The sequence below is a fragment of the Cervus canadensis genome, chromosome 14, assembly GCF_019320065.1.
Source record: "Cervus canadensis isolate Bull #8, Minnesota chromosome 14, ASM1932006v1, whole genome shotgun sequence".
NCBI lineage: Eukaryota > Metazoa > Chordata > Mammalia > Artiodactyla > Cervidae > Cervus > Cervus canadensis.
Genome location: NC_057399.1, coordinates 30305283 through 30319871, shown reverse-complemented (window position 1 = coordinate 30319871; position 14589 = coordinate 30305283). Strand labels below are relative to the sequence as shown.

The 14589-nt window shown below is 41.9% G+C and overlaps 1 long non-coding RNA gene across 1 annotated transcript in view; it reads left to right on the top strand.

The window, feature by feature from the left end:
* LOC122453011 overlaps positions 1-10972 on the top strand; it is a 91127-nt gene extending 80155 nt beyond the window's left edge. The window contains exons 5-7 of the long non-coding RNA XR_006272910.1: positions 7194-7294; positions 8478-8650; positions 10800-10972. This is a non-coding gene — a long non-coding RNA (uncharacterized LOC122453011). The remainder of the gene's footprint in view (positions 1-7193; positions 7295-8477; positions 8651-10799) is intronic.
* Positions 10973-14589: the final 3617 nt, after the last annotated feature.

Below are 14589 nucleotides of genomic sequence, written 5' to 3'. Positions count from 1 at the left end.
ACAGAAGCAAGAGCTGGCAGAGGTTACCATGGCCAATAAGGAAAGCAGGCAGGGGATTAGTAGGCAAAGGGCATAACCTAGGACCAAAAAGTAGACAGGGAGGTGGAATTACTGTGTGTTATCCCAAGCCTCCATATGTCACGTTTTAACATCCCAGGCATCTGTTGGCCAGGTTCCAGCTGGGATGGAGCTGTCATTGCCTACGCAGAGCAAATTTTGTTGTTATTCTTGGTGGCTTAACTAGAAAGCACTTCCTCATTGTTTCAGTCAGCAGATAACTTAAGGACTATTTGAACAAAGAATAAAATCCTAGTCGTTTTAAAAACTTACTCTTGTCATTTGCTGGTTAGGTCAAAAAAGCAAGAAAGTCAAAACCTTCAGATCAAGTGTTAGTTGCTTGGGAGAAAATTCCAGAGATAATAGTGGAATGCTTTTAAAAGAAATACTGCATTCTCAATGTTCTTGATGACAAAGATACTAATATCACGTGAAGATGGGAACAAATGTGACAATTTTGAGTAGGCCCAGGAAAGTGGGGATTGAAATGTGAAAAAGTTTGAGGTATAGTTAATTAGTAGCATTTTTTTCTCTCTTTAATGCTATATAATAGTGATGCATCTTATAATCAGTGGTGTCTTTTCATCAGTTCAGTTCAGTTCAGTTGCTCAGTCGTGTCCGACTCTTTGCGACCCCATGAACTGCAGCATACCAGGCCTCCCTGTCCGTCACCAACTGCCGGAGTTTACCCAAACTCATGTCCATTGAGTCTTATTTTATTCAAGTATACGTGATTTACAACTTTGTATTATTTTCTGCTGCACAGTGAAGTTACTTATTCATTATGGCTATCATGTGATATTGAATATAGTTCCCTGTGCTATGCAGTAGATCCTTGTGTTTATCCATCCTATAGATAATAGTTTGCATCTGCTGATCTCAAACTCCCTATTTATCCTTTCCTCACTCACCCCTACCTTTGTAACCACAAATCTCTTCTCTATGTTTGCGAGTCTGTTTTATAGACAAGTTTGTGTCCTATTTTAAATGCTACATGTAAGTAATATCACATGGCATTTATCTTTCCAACTTACTTCACTTAGCATCATATCTCTAGGTTCATCCATGTTGCTGCAAATGCCATTATTTAAATGGCATTATTTTTAAGGGACTTCCCATGGGGCTCAGCGGTAAAAGAATCCATCTGCCAATGCCAGAGACACAGGAAACATGGGTTTGATCCCTGGGTCAGGAAGATCCCCTGGAGCAGGAAATGGCAACTCACTCCAGTATTCTTGCCTGGGAAATCCCATGGACAGAGGAACCTGGGAAGCCCCAGTCCATAGGGTTGCAAAGAGTCAGACATGAGTGAGCATGCATGCATGCATTATTTTTTATGGCTAAATAGTATTCTGTTGTATATATGTACCACATCTTCTTTATGTGTTCATCTCTTGATGCACATTTAAGTTGTTTCCAAGTCTTTGCTGTTGTAAATAGTGCTGCTATGGACATAGGTATGTATGTATCTTTTTTAATTATATTAAATAGTTTTGTCTAGATATATACCCAGGAGTGGATTTTTAGATCATAGGGCAACTCTGTTTTCAGTTTTTTGAGGAATCTCCATACTGTTCTCCATAGTGGCTGCTCCAATTTACATCCTCACCAACAGTGTAGAAGGGTTCCCTTTTCTCTATACCCTCTCCAGCATTTATTATTTATAGATTTTTTTGTGATGACCATTCTGACTGGTGTGAGGTGATACCTCATTGTAGTTTTGATTTGCATTTCTCTATCAGTGATGTTGATCATCTTTTTATGTGCATGTTGATCATCTCGATGTCTTCTTTGGAGAAATGTATGATTAGGTCTTCAGCCCATTTTTTTTTTTATTGGATTGTTTTTTTGTCTGTTATTAAGTTGTGTGAGCTATTTGTGTATTTTCAAAATTTTTTTTTAAAGACTTAAAAAACTTTTTTATTGATAAAAGCAGAGAATGAGTTAGTTGATTCAAGAAATAGTTGCAAAAATAGCAAATGAAAATCATAATTGACAGTCACTTTATGGGCCCACATAATAGCTCCAAATTAATAAATAGGTGGAAATAAGTTGATAATTGGCTTAAGTCTTCAAACTGGTTTCTAAGGTATTTTCCAGACACCCCAAAATGGTAGTTAGAACTGCAGAAGTAACTACCTGATAACTTCTTTCTATAAATGATTATACCCTAGGATAGTTAATACCCAGTTTGATCTCTGACTCAACCTTATAGTTAATGCTAGTATGAGCTGACTCTTAGCAACTAAAATGTATTTTCAAAATTAAACCACGTTGGTTGCATCATTTTCAAATATTTTCTCCCAGGCTGTAGGTTTTCTTTTCTTTTTATTTATGCTTTCCTTTGCTGTTCAAAGGTTTGTGAGTTTGATTAATACCCATTTGTTTATTTTTGCTTTTGTTTCTATTGCCTTGAGACTGACATAAGAAAACATTGGTATGATTTTTGTCAGAATGTCTTGCCTGTATTCTCTTCTAGGAGTTTTACTGTGTCATGTCTTATATTTAAGTCTTTAAGCCATTTTGAGTTTATTTTTGTGTATGATGTGAAGGTGTGTTGTAACTTCATTGATTTACATGTTGTCGTCCAACTTCCCCAGCACCACTTGTTGAAGCGATTGTCTTTTTTCCATTGTATATTCTTACCTCCTTTGTTAAAGATTAATTGATCATAGGTGTGTGGGTTTATTTCTGGCCTGTCTGTTCTGTTGACTCATATGTCTGTTTTTGTGTCAATATCATGCTGTTTTGATTGCTGTAGCTTTGTAGTATTATCTGAAGTCTAAGAGAGTTAGGCCTCCTCTTTCTTTTTTTCCCCTCAGGAGTGGCAATTTGGGGGTCTTTTATGATTATATTTTATACATTTATATACATTTTAGGATTATATTATATATAAAATATACATTATATATATTATATACATTATATACATATATATATACACATACATATATATATATATAATATACATTTTAGGATTACTTGTTGTAGTTCTGTGAAAAATGTCATGGGTAATTTGATAGGGATCACATTAAATCTGTAGATTGCCTTGGGTAGTTTAGCCATTTTAACAATGTGAAATCTTCCAAGAGCATGGGATATCTTTCTATTTCTTTGCATCATCTTCTTGTTCCTTTATTAATGTTCTATAGTTCTCAGCATATAAATCTTTCACCTCCTTTTCAGGTTTTCCTAAATATTTTATCTTTTGATATGTAATTTTAAAAGGTATTGGGTTTTTCACATTCCCTTTCTGATATTTCATTGTTAGTGTAAAGAAATGCAACCAATTTCTGTATGTTAATCTTGTATCCTACTACTTGCTGAATTCATTTATCAGTTCTAGTAGTTTTTGTGTGGAGTCTTTAGGTTTTTCTGTGTATAGTACCATGTCATCTGCATAATGACAATTTTACCTCTTCCCTTCCAATTTGGATACTTTTTTTTGATTGCTATTGCTAGGACTTCCAATACCATGTTTAAAAGAAATGGTGAGCATGAGTGTCCTTGTCTTGTTTCAGATTTTAATGGGAAGGCTTTCAGCTTTTTACTGTTGAGTGTTATATTGGCTGTGGGTTTGTCATAAATAGCTTTTATTATGTTGAGGTATGTTCCCTCTAAATCCTCAGTGATATCTTAGATTCAGTGTGATGTGGTGTTTGTGTTGGTCTTTACAAAGAAGAATATTTAAGAAAATTCTGTAAATAATATCCTGAAAAAAAGCATATATAAAATTATAGAGAGGAGTCCAGGGAATCACAGACCTTGTATGTCTAATTTCCTTAAAAGAATCTCTCTCTGACAAAAGAGAGAAAGCCTCCATATATTTAAACAACAGCCATATTTTAAAAGAAAAGAAGCTGGATTTCATTAAAAAGGAATGATTCCTACTTCATTGGAATTTGTCTGGAGAACTAAGTAGGCCCATGAACAGGAACTGACAGATGGACCCAGGTAGGCTTCCAAAATGTTTTTGTAATAGGGCAGTTGTTCATTGTCTCCTCTTGGGTTCAAGTACCCCTGAGGAGCAATCATTTTCTCTATAGTTGATGCCTCACAGTAGAATCCTTCAAGACCATAATCCACAAGTCCCACACCTCTTTCATTTGCTGCCCCTTTGACTATCTCAAATTAGCTTACATATAAACCTCACTTGGCTCTTCCTCAGGCTAAACATTTCTCTTCAAAGATATACTATAATCTCTTCTCTTGAGACCTTTCTCTCCTCCAGTTTCTCCTCTGAATCCCCTCCAATCTGTCCATATCCCTTATAACTAGGTGGGTCACAGTTTTGCCCAGGAGACATTTCCCAGACCGATTTATCACCTGCAAACCCTTTTTCCAGACTCATTTATCACCTGCAAACCCTTTTATTCTGAAAACTGTCCTGACTAGGATATTATCATATATGGCCAACCTACTTACAGCTGAATGTGCTACCTAAGGGTGGGCTGGGGAGCAAAAATGAGAGCAGGGCTTTCACTGTCCTCCATCTTGGTTCTTGACACGTGCAGTCAAGGGGATGTGTTAGTGACACGTGAGTCACACATTACACCGTGGCCTCCTGTGAAGCTTGTGGTTGATGGTGCCTCTCAAAGCCATGCTTTCCCTATACAGTGCTGATTCTGGTGATTCCATGGCATTTGTTTCTACAAAATTTCATGGTGTTAGAAGTCAACCCATTGTCCAGTCTGTTGAGAACTTTGTCATACAAAATGCTATCTTATTCCTTCCAACATCCAGCTATCGGAAGATGTAATATTGCTTTTCTGTATCAATATCTAGGCTCTTGATTAAAATTATTCATAGGATAATCTTGTGGCATATCACCTCTTTCCAGTTTTACCTTTGTTTGCATCCTGGGGTCATTTAACATCACAAACTCACTTAATCGTATTATCATGTAGGCCATGTATTTCTTCCTTTTGAATGTTAGTATTCTGGAAGAACTTAGTGAATGCCTCTGAAACTTCATGTCTTTTCCTAATCTATGCATCTAGGTCTTGGACCAGAAAAAAGGAAAGTAAAAACAGAGTTAAATCTAATGTGACTTCTTAGTGCACTTCTTGTTAGCCCCCATGGGGCCCTGCAAATGTTGACTGACACATAGACTACTAGGTCAGTCCTCCATGAATATTTGTTGACCCAGGCACAATTTTTCATTGGGAAACAAGCAGAAGATCTTGTTCTTGGCTCTTGCTGTGAGAAAAAACAAAACAAAACTGATTTCTTTACACCTGTCAAGGACATCTGCTTTGGGAAGTCCCACACACAGCTTTGGTCCACACCAGAGTATGAATTGACTATTTGTTAATCATGTAAATATTATTGCTGAAATGAAAACATGATTGAGGCTGGAAGTGTGAACCAAATGCAGAAAGTGCCAGCTCTTTAACGTAAGCAATTAATTAAGCATCATCTTTAAGTCTGGTGATAGGTCCCAGGGTGTTAATCAAATTAAATATCACCAGCTGCAGAGAGAACAGGCTTTCAGGAAGCATTTCCTATACCAAGGGGGAGGGGGAGGTGGCACTGAAATGGACTTCCTGAGGCTCCAATAGCTAACGACACCTATAGGGGGATGGCTGTAAACTGCTTTGTGGGCACATCTGTAACAGATCAGATAAACAGTATGTGCAGTCAGCTGAAATGGTGGAAACAGCCCATATTTGGAAGCCAGACAGGGCTGGGTTCACCTCTGGGTTCCTGCTTGTGTTTTAACCCTGGAAAATCACATGATCTGTCTGAGCCTTAGTTTCTTCAGCTTTAAAATGGAGATGACAGCACCTATCTTGTAGGGCTTTTGTACAGGTAAGAAAGATGGCAATGCCCCGGCCGCAGAGAGGGTTCTGTATGGTTACTGCTAATGACTGAGTGACTTCTGGTGCCCACTCTGCTGCTGAAATCTCTTGTTTGACCTTGGATATAGCCTCAGCTTTTTAGAGCTTGCACTTCTCCAGCTCTGAAGAGGTGGAAGTGTACCAGATGGTGTTCCAAGGATAAAAACCCATCATTCTGTGACAGGGATGGGAATGAGGGCAATTTTGTGATAAACAGAGTGAGGCAAGGGGTAGATGCACTGATCCATGAGACGGTGGCCTGGTCACCAAGGGTGACATCCCACAGGGCCTTCATTTCCCCGCTCTGATCACCTCCTTACCCCCGGAGCAGGCTGGAGGCCACTGGAAATGAGCTATCATCTCACCTAGGGCCCTCGCCACCACACCTGCCTGGCTGTCATCACAGGCAGGGGCTCATGGTGGAGCATGTTTGTGCAGGGCGGAGAGACGCTCAGCTCCATGACAAGGGCATCTTGAAGTGGTTTTATAAAGTGGAGAAGGTCTGCCTTAAACACTCTGGGTATTTAAAATAACATTTTTTTTTTTGCCTTTTTTTCTCCTTTATTGCAAATTAGTACATGGTCACTGCTAAAAACTATGAACACACAATAGTTTAAAGCAATTACCATGAATTAACCGTCTATGTAAGTTCCTTCTAGTCATTTATATACAAAACACAATGACCTCACAGCGTCACCCTATCTTGTAATACACTTCTCTGGGTATCTTTCCTCCTTCCTCATAACTGCTGTTTTAATGCTGTGTTACTGATTTCTGTTAATACAATGGGCTTCCCGGGTGGCTTATATGTAATCTGCCTGTAGTGTAGGAGACCCAGTTTCGCTCCCTGGGTTGGGGAGTTCCCCTTCCCGAGAAGGAGAAGGAAATGACTACCCACTCCAGTATTCTTGCCTGGAGAATTTCACAGACAGAGGAGCCTGGTGGGCTACAGTCCATGGGTTTGCAGATTCAGATAAGACTAACACTTTCTTTCTTACATTAGTGCTGTTTTAAGTTTTACTGATTTCTGTTAATATAGTAGTGCCTTGGTTATTTAGCAGAGGTCTCCAATATGGGATGCTTGCTTCTCAGGCACATGTAAGATAATCTATCATGAAGAAAATTTCAGAATTCCTATTTATACTTTCATTTCTCCTTTTTAAAATTGTATGTATGTGTATAATTCATAATATATATGAGTCTGGAGGAGACAATTCAGAGCTGGGATGATGGCTCAAGAATGCCATCGGGGACTGAAGTGCTTTCCAACTTTCTGCCCTTCTGTCTTCCATGCAGGCCTTTGCCTTCTGGCTTGCAGCTTCACATTTGCAAGGTGGCTGCTGCACATCTAACCTTTACACCCACATTCCAGGCAGGAATACTTGGAAAGAATAAGGGTAAGTGATTCTCTCCTAGTGAGAAATTTCTCCTTTGCTATTTATTCAGAAAGGCATGTTTTCCTTCACATTGGTCAAATGAGAAAGTTGAGAAATGGAAAAGTTGAGCTTTTTAGCCTATTTGACAAAGGAAGTCAAGGGCATGGGAAACTGTGGATTGTGTAGGGGTATATAGTCCATAGAGTCTGCCACAGTGTGTCTCCCCAGAAACACACACACACACACACACAAACAGCTTTGCCAGGTAATTCCAGGGAGTTTCTCTAAGTGGGAAGTACGAGGGGAGCCACTCAGTAGGGCCAAACTGAAAAGAGCAGCTCCAGCGGATTCTCAGCTCAGCCCAAAGCCAGGGAGCATGAGAGAAGCAATTGGTGGGGAGAAGATAGAAGTCAAAAGATAAAGTGAAACTCTGTGAGTGGGAGGGTAGAGAAAGCAGAGTGGCATTGAAGGCTATAAGCACCAGACATGGTACTAACAGTGAAAAAGACATACAGTGGTGAAGAGAGGGGGAGAGAATGATAAAGCAATACCACAGTTGGGAAAAGAGAAACTCTTGTAAGCATCTGAAGTTTAAGGGAGTCTGCTGCTCTAGAGGACCAGAAGTTAGCTGTCCAGTGGGGTCTGTGGGTGGTGAAGGTGGTGGTGATGGAGGACATCATTCAGTGAAAAGTTGGACCAAGTACTATGAACTGTGGAGTCACAAGGCATTCATTAGAAATTCAGGGGTGTTCTCCAGAAGGTCTGGTGACTTGGAGATTCGAAGTCTGATAGGGAACAGTCCAGCAAGATAAAAGTCAGCTCTGTAGAAGGTTGAAATGTGGTGTTAAATTAGATTTTATAAATGATTTCTAGTGGAGTTTATGATGGCAATTTGCCTACAGATTTGTAGTCAATTCCCTACAGATTTGGAGGATCTGATCACGATGTTTGAGATTATACACATTGCCAATAACATACACACAAGCAGCAAAATAATTAGCATTGTCCCTGAGACCATCCTATAGGACCCATGACAGACTTTCCGCAGTTGGGTAAAGCATAGATCCTTCTAGTATCTTTGGGCCACTGTAAATTGCGGAAGCCAAAGATTTTTAAGAATAACACAAATGTTGAGTGCCTTGGTGAATCAAAGGATATCATGCTGGATAATAAGTTTTTTTGTTTTTTTTGTTTTTTTTAAAAGGGAACTATGTAGCTGACAAAGAATTCATTGACTTTTCCGGGGGGAGAAATACCTGATTTCTGAACATAGTCTATATCCTGAACAGTTTCCTAGAGATGATGTAACTGATTAATTTTTATAAAGCACTCCAAGTGTCACATAGTAAGTTTTGGTGTTTCCAAGTGCCTAAAGAGGTAAGCAGTTTAAATGAGCTTAAGATTTTTACCTGTATCTGACCTGGAGGCCCACCTAGGAAAACTGTAAATTTGAGGTTCTGGGTAAAGAGTGGTTTTAAGGCTGAGCTCCTGGAGTCAGACAACATAGACTGGGATCCCAACTTCATCATTTGTCAGTTGTGTGACTTGGAAGCAAGTAATTTCATGTCTTTGCCTTCATTTCCTTATCTATAAAGTGGGGATAACTACTTTATAGGATGGTTTAGAGAATTAAATGGGATGATCTGTATAAAGCTCACCACACATGGCACATTGCGAACACTCCAGACACACATGGATGGATACCATTTTCTTCCTAATTAGTTCCATACTTTAAAATTTTTACATTAGTACCATGAGTTCACCTAGAGGTAAGAACCCTTGTTTATTGTCAGCTCATTGTGAAGAGCAGCATTAATTCCTATCAAAGTGTTCACCATCTTTTGTGCAGGCATTGAAATTACCTAATATTTAAAAGTGATCAGACTTCTGGGTTTAAATCCCCACTTAATAGCTTCAAGACTTTGAAACGTTGCCTCACCTCTTTGGGCCTCAGTGGCCTTAGTTGTAAAATAGGGATTCTGTGAAGTTTAATTGAGTTAATAGATATGAAGTGCTCAAGGCTGCCATTGTCATTGACTCTGCTGTTAACCAAGTATTTTCCAGAAAAGAACATGAGTTGAGAGGTGATATCCCAAAGTGGTTTTCTTCATCATTTAAATGTTTATTTGCTTATTTAGTTGGTTGTGCTGGATCTTAGTTGTGGCATGTGGGCTGCGGAGTGTGTGGGCTTCAGTAGCTGTGACACACAGGCTTAGTTTCTCTGCAGCGTGAAGGATCTTAGTTCCAAACCAGGGATTGAACCCACATCCCCTGCATTGCAAAGTGGATTATTAACAATGGGACCATCCAGAGAAGTCCCTGGTTTTCTTCATCTTGTAAATAATATACTGAATTTTCAGATTCATAATATTTAAGATGAAATTTTGAAGGATGTCTTCATCAGAAATCTTTTTTTTTTTTTTTCATAGCCAAACATTTAAAGGGCTTCCCTGGTGGCTCAGATGGTAAAGAATCTGCCTGCAATGCAGGAGACCTGGGTTCCATCCCTGGGTTGGGAAGATCCCCTGGAAGAGGGCATGGCAACCCACTCCAATATTCTTGCCTGGAGAATCTCCATGGACAGAGGAGCCTGGCGGGCTACAGTTCATGGGCTCACAAAGAGTTGGACACGACTGAGCAACGAAGCACACAAACATTAAAAACAAAGTGAACGTCTACATAGACAGAGATGACAAACATAAGGCCTGCTCCACCTGACACCCGGGGCTGTGGCAGACCTTACTTATCCATCATGGCATTTTTATCTACTGAATTTATATTTACCTTTGCATTTTTCTCAACACGATACTCTACACAACCATTGCCAATTTGATTGGTGTTATGTGAAATCCATCCTTTTTCTGGTACTATGTTTTCAGAAGTATTATTTTCCCTGGAGGATAAAGAATTGGTAAGTTTTTAAGCAAACCCCTTCTACTAAAATTCTATTTGTACTCTTAAATGATGAGATGATCCTCTCTCAAATCCTTGAGTAAGCAAGGTGAGTTATATAAAAGAGAGTGGACAGTCAGCTGGCAGGATCCACAATCTATTATCTGTGCTGCTTTGGAAGATGCTGCTAAGACAGATGACATTTACACCTGCAATTAGAAAAAAAATTTTCTAGAGTCTGAAGAAATCATCTGGAATATGACTACTTTTTCAGTTGACTCAGTAAATAATGTTCTGGAAAGACAGCCAGGTTACACTGTCTGGTATATCACACAGCTGGGCTTCATAAGAGAAAGTCATTAGATGCAAATAACTCAATCTAAAGATGTTTCCTACATGTTGATTGGCATGTTTGTCTGTGAGGGCTGCCATAACAAAATACCACAGACTGGGTAGCTTAGATAACAGAAATTTATTTTCTTGCAGTTCTGAAAGCTAGAAGTCTGAGATCAAGGTATTGTCAGGTTTGATTTCTCCTGTGGCCTCTTGCCATGGTGTGCAAATGACTACCTTCTTGCTGTATCATCACCTGACCTTTTCCTGTGTGTGCCCTTCCTGCTTGATGTCTTTCTAGTCTTATACGGTGACAAGCCACATTGGTGTAGGACCCCCACATTTATGACCTCATTTACCTTGGAGATCCAACCAGTCCATACTGAAGGAAACCAGTCTTGGATATTCATTGGAAGGACTAATGCTAAAGCTGAAACTCCAATAGTTTGGCCACCTGATGCAAGGAACTGACTCATTGGAAAAGACCCTGATTCTGGGAATGATTGAAGGTGAGAGGAGAAGGGGACGACAGAGGATGAGATGGTTGGATGGCATCACCGACTCAATGGACATGAGTTTGAGCAAGCTCTGGGAGTTGGTGATGGACAGGGAAGCCTGGCATACTGCAGTCCATGGGGTCACAAAGAGTCAGACATGACTGAGCAACTGAACTGAACTGAACCTTCTTAAAGGCTACCTCTCCAAATATAGTCACACTGGAGGTTAGGGGCTTCAGCATATACATTTTGGGGGACTTGATTCAGTCCATAACAATTGGTTTGTACCCATGTAACTAGATTCTATAGCATCTTATGATCCCTGCATTGTTACTTATACTGGTCATTGTGTGACTCTAGTTCTGCCAGAAAGGATAGTAGTGCTAGTTATGTGCTACAGAAATAAGGAAATGTGTGCTCACTTTAGAAAAATTTCTCTCTGTTGCAAATCAACAGAAAAGATACATCATTGAAAAATGGGCAAATATGTGAGAGTCAAAATTCACAGAAAGAAAAAAATACAAAAAATAAAGAATATTAACAAATGCTCAAACTCATTGTTTAGTTGCTCAGTTGTGTCTGACTCTTTGAGACCCCACAGACTGTAGTCTGCCCGGTTCCTCTGTCCATGGGATTGTCCCGGCAAGGATACTCGTGTGGGTTGCCATTGTCTCCTTCAGTGCGTCTTTCTGACCCAGGGATTGAACCCACATCTCTTGCATCTCCTGCATTGCAAGTGGGTTCTTTACTGCTGAGCCACCAAGGAAGCCCATTCAAACTCATTCGTTGACAGAAAAATGCAGGATAAATTGAGACATCAGTTTGCTTGCACTAGACTGGCAAATTTAGGATAATGCCAAGTGTGTGAGGTATGGGACCATGGGAACCCTGACGCACTGCTAATGGGACTATCAACTGGTGTAGAAATTCTGCAGAGGGCTCCAATGGTGACAGCAAATTAGGTCGAGGTATACTTCTTGACCCAGCAAATCCACTCCTGGGTACATATCAAGGATGACTTCTCACAGAGTTCATGAAGGTCCTGTATGAGTAAGGTGGCAAGGCATTTTAGCTTGTCTATGACAGTTAAAGTGTACATGTGCTGTCCTGGTGGAATTATGACTAGCACACTTTGTTTCTCAAAAGCATTCACCCCATGTACAAGGATTGTCTTCACAGTATTTTTGTGGCATGGGGGATTGGAGGCAGTTTTGGGTAGTAAGAGGCAGGAACTGTTTGGTTTGTGCTATTCAGCAGAGAGAAGTAACAGACTAGATGTACCCAGAGTAAAATATATGAACCTTAAAAACATAGTGCCGGATGAAAAAAGAAAGAGATTGACTTTTACAACAACAATATTTATATACCGTTAAGATTCACATATACAAAACTGTGTTTTAGGGAGGAGCCAAGATGGCGGAGGAGTAGGACGGGGAGACTACTTTCTCTCCTACAAATTCAGCAAAAGAATAACTGAACGCAGAGCAAACTGCGCAAAACAACTTCTGATCGCTAGCTGAGGTCATCAGGCGCCCAGAAAAGCAGCCCATTGTCTTCGAAAGGAGGTAGGACAAAATATAAAAGATAAAAAGTGAGACAAAAGAGCTAAGGACGGAGATCCGTCCCAGGAAGGGAGTCTTAGGCGGCATTGCTTGGGGTAGGGTCCGGGCCTGAGTGCCCTGAGGACAATCGGAGGGACCTTCTGTGAGTTGCCAACTTGAACTGTGGGAGACCAAAAGAGAGAGAGTAAATTAACCAGCCTGAACACACTGCTGGCCGTTCGCAGAACAAAGGGACCGAGAAAGTCCAGAGAAGAGCTCGCAGGCTGCGGACCGGCCCAGCCCCGCCGGAGGCAGGAGGCAGGAGGCAGGAGGGAGGGGAAGGTCGCGGCGAGACACAGGGCGCAGGCACCCGACCAGCTCGGGCGGGGACTGGGGCTGGGGACGCGGAGGGCGGAAGGCGCGCGCACCCGACTGGCGCCAGCGTAAACTGAAACTGGGTCCGTGGAAGGGAGTGGGCGCGCCACACCTGGAGAGAGTGCGCCCACCAAGCCCCTGGCTGCCTGGACCGCTCTGACGGGGAAGGCACAGAGAGCGGGCGCAGCTTTTCGCTCTGCGCTTTTGTGGAACACCCAAGGGCTGGAACCTCGCGCAGCGCGGGGGCGCGCTCCATATAGAACAGGCGGGAGCCTGAGCAGCGTCAGGCCCTCCCGGCAGCGCCAGCCCGTCCCGGCAGCGCCAGCCCCTCCCCGCAGCGCCAGCCCCTCCCCGCAGCGCCAGCCCCTCCCCGCAGCGCCAGCCCCGCCCCGCAGCGCCAGCCCCGCCCCGCAGCGGCAGCCCCTCCCCGCAGCGCCAGCCCCGCCCCGCAGCGCCAGCCCCTCCCCGCAGCGCCAGCCCCGCCCCGCAGCGCCAGCCCCTCCCCGCAGCGCCAGCCCCGCCCCGCAGCGCCAGCCCCTCCCGGCAGCGCCAGCCCCGCCCCGCAGCGCCAGCCCCTCCCCGCAGCGCCAGCCCCGCCCCGCAGCGGCAGCCCCGCCCCGCAGCGGCAGCCCCTCCCAGCAGCGCAACGGAACTAGCTACCTGAATAAGAGTCCACCCCCGCCCGCCTGTGTCAGGGCGGAAATGAGGCTCTGAAGAGACCGGCAAACAGAAGCCAAATAAACAAAGGGAACCGCTTCAGAAGGGACTGGTGCAACAGATTAAAATCCCTGTAGAAAACACTGACTACACCGGAAGGGGCCTGTAGATATCGAGAAGTGTGAGCTGGAACGAGGAGCTATCTGAAACTGAGCCGAACCCACACTGACCGCAACACTCCAGAGAAACTCCTAGATATAATTTTACTTTTCTCTCTCTTTTTTTTTCTTTTTTATTTTTTCTCTTTTATTTTCCTTTAAAATTCCCTATTACTCCCCCATTACTCCTTAACTTTCATTTCCATAGATTTTTACGATTTTTTTAATTAGGGAAAAAAAATTTTTTTTCTTTCTTTTTTTTCCTTTTTTTTCTTTTTCTTTTTTCTTCTTTTTTTCTTTCCTTTTTCTCTTTTATTTTCTATTTTTCTTTTTCTCTTATTTCTTTTAAAGTCCTCTAGTACTCCTCTACTACTCCTTAATTTTCATTTTCAATACACTATAACCTTACAAAAAAAAAAGAGAAGCCCTATTTTTAAACTGAAGATTATTCTCTCCCAATCTTGACTCTCTGTTTTCTACCTCAGAACACCTCTATTTCCTCCTTTCCCCTTCTCTTTCCAATCCAATTCTGTGAATCTTTGTAGGTGACTGGGCTACGGAGAACACTCTGGGAACAGACAGCTGCATAGATCTGTCTCTCCACTCTTGAGTCCCCCTTTTTCTCCTCCTGCTCATCTCTATCTCCCGCCTCCCTCTCCTCTTCTTCATGTAACTCTGTGAACCTCTCTGGGTGTCCATAACGGGGGAGAATCTTTTCGCCATTAACCTAGAAGTTTTCTAATCAGTGCTGTATAGTTGGAGAAGTCCTGAGACTACAGGAAGAATAAAACTGAAATCCAGAGGCAGGAGACTTGAGCCCAAAACCTGAGAACACCAGAAAACTCCTGACTACATGGAACTTT